This window comes from Alexandromys fortis, unplaced genomic scaffold, assembly GCF_014885135.2.
Source record: "Alexandromys fortis isolate MF-2015 unplaced genomic scaffold, M_Fortis_MF-2015_v1.1 scaffold_8_9099976_23576923, whole genome shotgun sequence".
In the NCBI taxonomy this organism is placed as follows: domain Eukaryota; kingdom Metazoa; phylum Chordata; class Mammalia; order Rodentia; family Cricetidae; genus Alexandromys; species Alexandromys fortis.
In genome coordinates, this window is record NW_026067899.1 from 6,149,149 (window position 1) to 6,161,530 (window position 12,382).

Here is a 12,382-nt window from a genome sequence, read left to right on the forward strand (position 1 = left end):
TTTTTCTACTTTCACAATGCCTTTAATAGTAAATATATCAGGAAATATATTTAATAGAAAATGTTTGAAGAGCCATGAGTGTTGCTAAGTGGTAGAATGCTTGTTGCTTCATACGTGAAGTGGTCCTGAACTCAACACTCACTATCCAGCACACACGTGCACACACGCACGCACGCGCGCGCGCGCACACACACACACACACACACACACACACACATACACACACGAAGTCATGCATCTTGCTATGAACAAATCTTCCTGCAGTGAGTGTGAATTTTTTTGCCATGAAAAGAACTCACTTTCCAGAAAAAGAAATATCAGTCTAGGAAGAGTATCAGCCAGGGATGTCTGGAGTAGATCACGAAGGTCCACATCATGCAAGACCATTGTCCTATTTTTTTTTCCTATGAAATGTCCTTTTGTGCCACTGTCAGAATTCAGAGCTACTCAGATTGAATATTAGTCTGACTCAGCACGGCATTTCTTTTTGCTTTTATGCTAATGCTTAAAAGCCTGCAACTCTTCTCTCTATTCAATATATTTCATCAAATATTTATTAAGCACCTACTGTGTGCCAATGATCAAGGAAACAACATTAACTAGACAATTCGACTGTAATTTAAGTCAATAAACAGCTTCATAAATTTGTCTATCTCTTTCCAAAACCCGGATGGTCATTCTGACGCTATTCTTAAGGCAGCCCCTTCAAAAAACCCCAAGAAGTCCAAAACAGTTCAAACATGAATAACTTCTTTCTAATGACTTCATTGTGTCGTCTAGTACAATACAGGGTTAGCTGGTTTATCATCTTGAAAACACTCACACATATTTGGTGTCACCTCGCAGACACGCCAACACTGTTGTCCTCTTTGAACAATAGCATTTCAGGTCTTTTGTTCCTTTGAGGTAGAAATTGCTCCAATCTGTTTAGTTTCTGAGCCAAATCTCTCAGTTAGGCTTTGAGCTCAGGAGGAGGATGGCATGAGGTAAAACTGTTCTCAAGTCTCAGCCAAGGCATATGCTTCAAACTACAGTGAACAAGTCCTGTTGAATCGGCAATGAAACAATTAACAAGCTATAAGTAAATATATAAATGCCGCACGAAGGCCACAATTTCATTCATTAAATTGTATATTTTACAAAGAATTTTTACTAATTTAATTTTTATGTAAGTTATTTCAATGTTTCTTCCTTGTTGTACATTTATGTATATATGTGTATAAATGTACATAATATATATTATGTTTATATATATGTAGGATTTCTTAGATTCACGACAATTCTTGCATTATGGCATTTAGATGAATTTGATTGTAAAAGAATTTTTTACACATTTACATTTTACTTTGTGGAAAGGAATATGCCTCGTGAGAGTGGAAAGAGCTTGACACAGCGTCTCCGAGAGGAGAGGCATCTGAAAACTGGCCGTACTTCAAACCATGTACTTTAGATGACCAACCCACCACTTCCCTTGCCCAAGATGATTTCCCGATATGTGGCCTTAAGCCAGCCATTCTTTGCATCTCTATTTTGGTAAAGATGCCACACACATTGTTTTGTTTTGTTTTCGTGGCATCTGGTGGACTCGTTCACACGTTTCCTGTGGAGCTGGTACACAGCAAGTCTTGATCTTGGTAATAGTTTAAATGTTAACAGAAATGATTTATCAGTGAGTGCCTCGGGTCTACACAACTGAGCAGTCTGTGACTAGCTCTACATGTTTGAACATACATGTGTGTGTTGAGGAGAGAAGTGCTGTTTGTGGCACGTCTCTCCTGTGTAAAATCTGCCCAGTTTCCTCATGTAAGTATAATCATATGCCAAATATGTACTATTAAGTAGACTTGTTTCAGAGACGCATATGTGCACGAAGCCTCCTGGAGTTTATTGTGCGCTGAGATGTTAATTTTACTTCTATGAAATGAATGCTTGGTTTCATAATTACGAATAGGATGGTACTTTCAAGTTTCTTACGTCTAATTAGACTTCGGATATTAAATTTTTCAGCACAATAATACTTGTTCTTAGCCTTTAGCATTCTAATTTTGATGTGAAGAAGAAAATTTTGAAATTAAATTTAACACTTTGCTCTCAGAATGATGTAAAATAATAGTTCAGATACTGTGTGAACGGAACAAGCAATGTTAGATTCAGAAATACTGAGGACCTGGGTACCATCTCTGTCCTTGTAAAACTGGCAGTGAATTTTTCCCATAACTCAAACACCACCCACATCTCCTCTGTCCACTCATCTTGCACCATTGGGCCTGTTGTCTCACACTGTCTTGTGGCTTGCCTGCCCTAGCTGCCCTTCCCAGTCCCTCTCTGCTGTAACTGGTCTTGGTGTCACCGCATCTCCTCCTGTGACTTTAGGATGCCATCCTGTATCACGTGCTCTGGCCCTGCTCAGTGGGCACTGCCACAGCCCTGCCTCATTCAGGGTGGGTTGTGCACAGCAAGGAGGCAGGAATGTTGTGGTTTATGCACTAGGATTTCCTCTAAATTCCCCCAAAGATCCTCTCTCCATTTAGATACAAACAAACAAACAAAAATCACAGAACCAACAAAATAAAATGAATTTAGGAAATTCATGTTTTTACTTCTTGGCCTAAAGACCCACCGTGGAAAGTTGTTATGGTAACTCACACAATATGCACGTGTCTCTTAAATCTTTATTTTCGGAGGAAAAAAGAAGAAGGAAAGTAAAAATGCTTTTAGATGCTAATGCTAAAATGTCACACAAAAGTTCCCAGATTCCCATAAAAACAATCAGAAATATGCAAAACAAAGAATTATCTGAGTTTTAAACCTAATTATAGGTGTTAGGACTATAAAATGGTGCTTGGCTAAAATGAATGTTGTACACAAGTAAAAATAACCTCTGTTGATAGTGTCCTAGTGATTTTAAACCTTAGTTTCAAGACACATTTAAAACTCATAAGCTAGTAAAGCGGTGTCAGTGGCGAAATGTAGGAGGAAAGCCTTCGTTGTTTGTTACAGGAAAACCTAACCCTACATGATCAAACACGTTGCCTGAAGTCCTTAGCTGATTTTCCCTGTCCCCACATATTTTTGAGAACAGTCAAGTACCAATTGCATAGGACCGCGTAAAGGCAAGTTGAAGCCCTAGTTTTGGGTGTCAGGGTCCCAGGAGCGGAAGGCATTGTGAAAAAGAAAGGGGGAAACACGACTTAAGTGTTTTAGACACATCGGCAAAAACCTACCATGTTTAAGAGTTTAGGTTCTCACCTTGGTCTTTCAGACCACTCTTCAATAAAAACAATCCCTCTCCAGGAAACCACAAACTCTCGTTCCAAAACCCTGGCAGAGGGATTCTCCCAAGGGCGCTGCTATGCCTCTCCGGTGGATACTGGCTCGCCTTGCAACAGACAGCAACTTACGAAGGGATTTGGTGGTGCACCTCAAATCAGCTAAACTTGACCAAATACTAGAAGCTCTACTTTGGAAGAGGGGAGGCGCCTCCTTGGGACGTGAGGCATCCCTACCCTAGCGCCCGCGGCCAGAAACGGAAACCACTAGCTGCGCTCAAGTGAGTGGGGTGATGAAATCAAGGCTACCAGGGGAGGAAGCTCACCGACCTAACTGGTGATAAGCGGCCGGGCCCCGTGAGAAAGCCACGCGGTCCCATCGTGGTCCCCTCCGCATCCCTGGCTTTGGACCACGCGGAGAAGCAGGGGAGCCGCGTAAGGGGCGGGGGGGGGGAGTGAGTGAGGCTCAGATTTCGCAAGGTTCCCCCCCGCCCCCCGTCTGTGGGCTCCGGGTACCGGGTGGCCGCGGCGCGGGGCCGCGCAGAGCCGAACGCGGCGGGGCTGGGCAGGAGGCGCGCGGGCTGCGGAGGAGTTGCGGGGCGCGCGCCCGGCCGGCTCGCCCGCCGCTCACCTGGAGCGCTCAGGTAGGACCTGGGCGGGGCGCGGGGCTGGCGCGCAGGCGCGGGATCCGGCCTCGCCCCTGCCGACGTCGCCGGCGGGCGCTCACCTGGGAGACTCGCAAAGGAAGAGGAGCCTTGGCCGCCGCCTCGCCTGGCAACGCGGGAGGCCCGGCGGGCAGGCAGGAAGCGGCGGCGGCGGCGGAGGAGTTGAACCGAACGGCCCACGCGAGTCCCAGCCACCCGAGTCGCCCGCGCCGCCACCTGCACTTGGCTCCGGGCCGGCGGGCAGCGCCCCCGGCCGGCCACCGCTTCCCGCCGCCTGCCCTGCCCACCTGCCAGGTAAGCCGGCTCGGAGCCGGCGGGGACCCCGCGATCCGGGAGAGGGACAGGCTGCGGGACGGCCCCCCGAAGCTGCCCGCGGCCGGTTAGACCCGGTCTCGAGAGCGGGTTTCAGTTGCCCCACTTCGGGAGCGGGAGAGGCCGGCGGGGACACGGGTCACTCCTGTCGCCGATGCCCCTCGGCAGCCCCGGGGGCAAAGCTCCAGCCCGAATGCTCTACCCGGACCGAAAGTCCCTCTGACCCCGGGCTGGTCCTCGGGAAGGCGGATCTCCGGCGGAGGCGCTGGGCAAGGCTCGCCAACTTGGGTTAGCAGGTTGCCTGCCCGCTCCCCGGGTACCTAGTGGGGCCAAACCCACGACGGGGAGGATTGTGGCTGTGCCGGGCAACTTTCCCCGCCAACCCCCAGACAGTCCCAGACTGGAAACCGCGGCAGCTCCGAGCCATCTCGAAGCTTTCCGAATGGTTTGGAAGGCGCTCGGTGGTCGGGACGCGGGCATTCGCGCTCTGCACTTTCCGGGTGCACTCCCGGAGCCAGAGCTGCGCCCACTTTCCGGTTGAAGGTGGCAGAGTCCAGGTCTTCGTGGCAGGAGGAAATAGAGCTGCGGTTCACCAGCTGCACACCCTCCTCTTAGAGGACCTGTTGACTTAAGGACCAGTGTATCTCGGATCTGGTGTGCCTGTGGCAAATGACTCAAAGGTTCAAAAAAAAAAAAAAAAAAAAAAAAAAACTTTGTTTCAGCATCCTGCCACGTCTGAACCTGGGAGTGCCAAGCCCAAATTCCTGTCTACCTAATTAGGATTTTCGAAAGCCTAAAAATTAAGGTTAAAACTGCTCTTACCATAGACTTAATTCCTTCCTTCTGTTTTGGGAATTGAATCAAGTTACCCCCTTCCCTCTTTTTCTGACTTATTTTTAAGGAACATGTTACTAACATGACTTGTCATTGAAGTTACACTACATAATGAACATCTGAATTCGAATCCTTTGTTAAAAATCCAGAAAGTTACATTTGCGCTTCAGAGTTTCTGTGTTGTGAGAAAATCTGTAGTCAAACCAACTAACTTTAGAGTTTGTTTCTTAGGCATCTAAGTTCAAGGCAGAACCCTATAATTATTTCTTTTTAACCTTTACCATTATCTGAACCTAACATGCAGGTTAGTTGAAACATTCTGGACAATATATTACTACCAAGCATTTTTCATACATTTTTAACCAACATTTTTCATAGAAAAAAAATTAATAATAAATAGTAATTCCACTCCCTAGGTGTGCTTAGTTCTGCCTTTACTAATTTTTAAAACATATATTTAGATTGTATGCTTAACTTAAAATGCTTTAGGCTATACAGATGGACTTTTTTATGAGGTGCAATTAAATCTTTAACAACAACATCATAGCAGCACATAATAGTTAATTCAAGCAAAGGCCTTTCAAGAGCCTCACCTACCTTTAAGAAGGTCTTGTCTCCATAGTGAGAAACTGATGTGCTAAGTGCTGTTTGAACACTAGTAGTTTTCACTGGCTCTTGGGCAGGTTTTATCAGACTATCTTGACTCTAATTTGAGGGGGAAAAAATGTAGCATGTTTTTGTTAGTTGCAATAACAATGCAGCCTTAGTTTCTGTCTGTAAAGTATTGGGGGGGGGGGGGGGGAATGATTTCCTCCCCTAAGCTCACGAAGCCTTAAGAACATTCTTGGTCTTCCCTTCTTGTCTTGGTTGTCCAGTCAAGCCATCCCAGTTGACTAGCAGGAGCCCCGAGGGGTGTCCTAACTGTCATGCCGCAAGTGCTAGCGATGGCCCTGTTGTGGTGGCTTTTGTATCACTCATCACAAGATGCTGATCTTCTCATTCCTGCAGCCTGTAAGGGTGGTCCATTGTCCTGGGTCCAGCTCTGATTTCCTCTCCTCTCCACCTTGCTCTGCGGAGTCTCCGGGAGGCCGGCGTGCGTCCCCTTGGCTGAGAATTCCGCGTGTGTGTCGATGGGGCCATATGGGCTGGAATTTTTTAATCCCTTTTTGGTATTTCAGAGACACTGTTATTTTTTGAGCCAGTTTGGAAGATATTAGCCAGTTCTGATCTTTTATTATATTGGCTGGGACCGTATTTTATAAGGCATAGACCCAATGTCTTCCCTGCGCTTGCAATAATCTAGACGTTTGGTTTCAAGCACACTTCCTTAATACCAGTGCTGCAAAAACATTTTTTTTTAAACCCACAGTCCTCTAATTTGAAATATTCTGTTTCAACTCCACACATTGGCAAGGGTGTATGTACATACAAGAAAAGAGTTTCACAAAACAATATCTAGCCTTGCGACACAGATGCTTTTTTAAAAAAAAAAAATGCATTGATATACATTTCATGTCGGCTAATGGATGGTACCTGTAATGCTAAAAGTGTCCTCTGATTATGTGTTAAGGCTCATTGTTCTAAAGGTTTTCTCTCTCTCCTCTCTCTCTCTCTCTCTCTCTCTCTCTCTCTCTCTCTCTCTCTTTCTTTCTCTCTGTCTCACACACACACACACATACACACATGCACACACACATACACACACACAGTTCATTAAATCATATTGCGCTCCTTTTTTAATGGAGAGTTTGAGGCTCTAGCATATCGACAGTGGATAACCTCTCAGACATCAGGGGCTACACAGAATCTCATTGTACATGATTATACTCTAAATGGGTTCCCCTGCTGTGGTATATGTAGAGATGGGGGGGGGGGCTAGAAATGTTTTGTGAGGACATTTTGATGGTAACAATTGTCACGTGAAAGTTTGAGAAAAGTAATTCTGTCATTCTTCCACCCCTGGTGCTAATTTTATTACAAGTTATATGACTGAGTTAGTCTTAGGGATTATGAAAAATATTTACTAGGGAATGCATAGTCTAATTTACTATTTTATATATGTATTATATATATATATATACTGTTAATATTTTAACATTTATTGTGAAACAGGTATAAGAGATGAATTACAGGACTCACTTCCTCTCCATAAAAGACTAGATTCAGTAATTAGACTCAAGGGCTGGAGGTATGGCTCAACAGATCAGAGCACTGTCTGCTCGTCAAGAAAACATCCAGTTCCTAGCACTGTGATGGCCATTCACAACAAACTTACACCAATTACAAGGGACCTAACGCCCCCTTCTGGCCTCTGTGGGCACACATATACTCAAGCAAAGCACCTATACACATAAAGATAAAGAAATAAATTGTAATAAATCAGTAAGTTAGATTAAGACCAGGGGTGTTGTATTTGCCTTTAAATATAGCACTCGGGAGACAGAGCTATGTTTGAGGCTAATCTAGTCTACATAGTGAGTTCCAGGCCAGCCAGAGCTACATAGCTGAGACCTCATATTAAAACAAAAACAAAAACAATCACACACACACACACACACACACACACACAAAACAAGATTAGATCCCTAAATGATTTGTAGGGATATAGTCCTGGGCAGTCTGATTGGGGATAATTAATGTTTTCAAAGACACTCTTAATTTACCCCACCTTTGCATTCTTGGTGGAAATAGCTCTTCTCCTGAAGAAAATATTTCTGCATTTTATATTTGGGGAATGGCTAATACCAGATGCATTCATTTCTCTGGTCCACAGAGTATAGTGATACATTTGGAATAAACAAATCAGTTATTAGTCTAAAAGCTGATCAAGAAGAAAGGAGTGTTTTCTGTTACCTATCCATTTTTGCATCTGGTTAATTCAGTATAATTAGTATTATATAATTTGGGTGATTTTAGCATAATTAATGTACTGTTGATGACAACATTGAATTTAATCAGTTCCAGCAATGGCCGGAGACCAAAGTACTTTAATTTCTGGTAAAAACACAGGCAAGTAAGACTCAGAAGCCTGGGTCATTAGTGGCTACTGATAACTAAACAGAAGCCTTCCTGAGTCATTCTCTGAATTGGGCTTGTAATTCTGGAACATTTTTCCCTATCCTTGTTTGAGTTTCAAACTGTGTAAACTAATTTGCTCGTCTGTATGATGGCCTGCTGGGTGTCTCTAACTTATCATCCTAATCACTGGAGATTGATTACACATATGTAGAAAGGGCCCTCATCACGTCACAAGCAAAAAAGAAAGAAAAGAAAGTTTCACTTCCTGTAGTCCATCTATAGGTGTTAGAAATCTTGTCATGTCGTCTTACCCACAAACAATCGTGTGACTCATTTGTTAGCCAAACTTGAGCAAGTGAACTGTCAGGAAACTGCCAAACTGCCATCTCCACCACTAGTAGGATGGATATTGCTGCAGAAATAGTACTGGCTTTGATTAGATAGTACTGCCCTAGGCTGTGGTGAGGAGCAGCATTATGTCAGGTACATGAACCATGTCGCTATCCTAACTTTCCAAAACATTCTGATGTTGAAACACATCCGGCTAAGAGATTGGGAGGAATAGACTGCGGATCTATAGTGTTATCTGAGAATCAGACCACAAATACAGAGTTGTTTTTAACCGCGTCTAACCGGCCTCCACAGTAATTACCATATGAGGATTTGTGCCCCTCCAAAATACATGTGTAGACTTCTAATTCCGTGTGTGTTGGTGTTAAGATATGAGAGCTGACAGCTATGGTGGTATACACGTTTAGTCCTAGTACCCTTGGAGCACAGACAGGCTGTCTTACCTAGCAAGCTACAGGCTGGCCAAGGCTGCATAGTTTAGACCCACCTCAAAACAAGACCCGGGCCTTTAGAAGGTGATTGGGTCGTGAGGGTTGTGCCTTCACTGGGGCTAGGAGAGCTGGAATGCTGTCAACTTTTGGTAATTCCCCTAAGCGGATGCAGCTAGGACAAGTGTGTCATCTGTGGGAATGGTCCCTCTCTGTGCATTGGTCTGCTAGGGCGTCAACCTTGAACTTCCTAGAATGTGGGCAGTTAATTTTGTTTCTAAATGAACTGGGGCAGAGTACTTTATTGTGGCCATCTCAGACTAGCACAGCCACCATCCGCTTGCTCACTTCTGCCCAACGTTTTACTGGTTTCTCACCACTAAGACTCCTCCCCTGCTTCTCGCCTTTAGCAGGGAGTTAACAGCTCTTGTCTAGGCTTCCATACTTATCCTATCTGAATCTTAGTGTGTCCTCTTGCCATCCTCAAATCCACCCTCGGCAGAACCCCTGAGGCAGTGATTCAAAACAAATGAAAACCATAAACTGGAACTACTTTCTTCCCCGAGCAGAGCGCATCTCAAGTTTTCTGTAGCTCTCAGGTCTCACCAGATTGGAAGTTATTGGTGGGTCTGCTTTCTGCACCTGTTTGTGTGCGCGGGCACAAACATCGTTTGGATGGTTTGCGAAACATGCAGCCATTTTCTGCAAGCCAAGCCTGAAGTTTGAAGCAGTGAATTGATGTGGCTGGGCGGGTGGCATAGTGGTAGAGCACTTTCCTCGGGGGGGGGGGGGGGGGGGGGGGGGGGGGGGGGGGGGGGGGGGGGGGGGGGGGGGGGGGGGGGAGCTTTAGGAAATGACCAGCAATATGAGAGAAGCATTTCACTGAACTTGCCTTTTTAACTTAGGTTGCTATTATGCCCATCTCATTCCTTTGACTTCTGTTATTTAGGGACTTTGTGTGCAAATATTCAATTTTCAAAAGTGAAAAGTTAACGTTGTGGTTGAAAGACCATGAAGCTTTTGTTTATAAACACTTTTCAATCGAGGAAATTACTCCTGGTGAGACAGTATAAGAGGGCAGGTTTCACCTGAGTAAAGTATGGTTAGGCTAAACCAAAAGTGGGGAGTGGAGACAGAAAGGAAAGAAAGGGGACCTTGATATTAGGTGTTTTCCTTTAAAATTTCTATCATGACCAAACTCTCTTAATTTTATCTTTTAAATGCACATTTTCCAAATCTATGCATTTTTTTCTCCAGGCCGGTTAAGACCATCATATCTTACCTGGACTTTTGTGATGGCCAGATGGCCAGCCTTTCCAAACTACTTCTGACTTCTTTCTGGTTTGTTCTTCACACTGCATCCAGAATGAGAGTTTTTCAAAATACTTGGCCACAGTGACCCCTTCTCAAAACCCTTCCACGCCCTTAGGGTAAGACAAACCCTTTAATGTGGCCTAAAGTCTGGGCATGACTCAGCTGCTGCCACCCCACCCCCTCCTGCCTGCTTCTCTGGCAACCTCTTTTACTGCCAGGTTCTTCTTGCCTCTAAGTCATTGCCAAGTGCCTGTAACAAGCACCTCCCAACCTTTGGGCCTGTCAGCTAATACTCAGCCTTCGAGTTCCAATCTGAGCTTCTTCGTTTTTACCTCTAACTATAACTGGAATTTGTCTTTCTCTGGAATTTGCACACCCCTCCCTTCCAGTCACACACTAAATGTTAGCCTAAAGAAATAACGAGCTACTTGGTACTCGGCTGTGTATCAACCTTTATAATGAATATCCTCCCAGAAGAGGGTGGTCAGCTTTAATCATTACCCCACAGGTTGAACTATCTTTTCAATTACTAACCGCTATTATATTTTTTAATCATGTAATAATTCATATTTATTACCTTAGTAATTTCTGATCTTTGTTTACTGTTGCTCATTTGTCCAACATACTTACAGCAATACATGTAACTCATTAAATTTTTTTCCAACCTAGAAATTTTTTTAGTCTTAAATTGATTGTATCTATAGACCAAAAAAATCCACTTTTAGAAATCTATTCTAAGGAAATAATAAGACTTATGAACACTGGGCACAACTGCTTGCACTCATGGATACGGCATACAAGCATTATATGTATCATCTACTGATGTAAGAAATTGATTAGAAGCTCTTTTTTTTTATTTTATTGAGCTCTACATTTTTCTCTGCTTCCCTCCCTTTCTCTCCCTCCCCTCCAGCCCTCCCCCATGGTCCCCATGCTCCCAATTTACTCGGGAGATCTTGTCTTTTCACCCTTCCCTTGCTATTAGATCCGTGTATGAACTCATTAAATTTCCACAGCAGCTTGTGAAGTATATGCTGTTTTTCTCCATTCCTTTAGAGAGAGGGGGGAAAACCGAGAGGTTAGCACATTCACTGCCTCTAGATGGTTCATTCTTAGCCCTGAGAACTAAGACACGGCCATGGATGTCTGATTCTAACTCAGGGCGTCCATCTACCTTATGTGTGAGCAAAGAAAGTGAAGTGTGATTACTAAATGAGTCACCACGGTGATGGCGTCCAGTCAGGCATCCAGTCACCTGTCCCCCCCTCTTTAGATGCCTCTTCTATAGTGCTCTCCCTTGGAATGATACCCTGAGAGAGCTGTGTCCCAGGTCAGGGTCTGGCACTGTCTGCGGTCTTCTCGTTATGGCAGATAAATATCTTCCCCACTCACACGTCCACCTCTGCTCTTCCTTCCTCCGCATTGAAGTCTCAGTCTTCGTTTGCGGTTTAATGTTTATTTACTATGGTTATGTAGATACTGCTCACTATACATCCACCCAGGTCCATTGAGGTGGTTTTGTTTGGCGTTTGAAGCATGGTCTCATATATAAGCCCCGCTCGGCCTAGCGCTCACTGTGCGGTCCAGGATGGACTCTCTTGCCTCCGGCTTCCCAGCGCTCTGCCTGCCAATGTGTACCTCTACCCTCAGCTGGGTATCGGTCTTTATTTGTGTAACTATTTACACAAATAAATTTATTTTTTAAATTAGGTGTAATTTAAATTTATTTTTTAAATGAGGTGTGATCAGGTCTGGTCTGTAGTTGGCCAGGTTGGTCTCAAATGCTCCTGACATAAATTATTCTTCAGCCTCCAAATAGTTGAGACTTCCGGCGTGTGTCCTGTGGCTAGCTTAGAGATCGATTTTAACACTTTGTTAGTACTTAACTAATTTAAGAAAATAGCCTGCCTGATTTTTCCATATATAAGTTGGAGTCTGACTTCTTTATATGCCAAGACCTTTAGTTTTATATAATGTAAACATTAGATTATTGGTACCTTCTCTCTTGTCTTCTTGTCCTGCTTGGAGCCATTGCTAATTGGGCCCGTTCTGAAACTTCTATTGGTGATCTTCCTTTGATGATATCTCTTGTGTTGTTATTTTTTAGATGATGTGACCAACCCTTCCTACTTGTTCCCTTTCCTATTTTGTATAACATATCTTCCTGAGAAATGGTTTATGGCATTAAGAA

At 44.2% G+C, this 12,382-nt stretch overlaps 1 protein-coding gene across 1 annotated transcript in view; it reads left to right on the top strand.

Moving 5' to 3' along the window:
- Window positions 1-4,001: 4,001 nt before the first annotated feature.
- The window catches only part of Galnt3 (polypeptide N-acetylgalactosaminyltransferase 3), a 34,824-nt gene continuing 26,443 nt past the window's right edge, over window positions 4,002-12,382 (top strand). The window contains exon 1 of the mRNA XM_050123235.1: window positions 4,002-4,228. The gene's annotated coding sequence lies outside the window, so the exon portion shown is untranslated. The remainder of the gene's footprint in view (window positions 4,229-12,382) is intronic.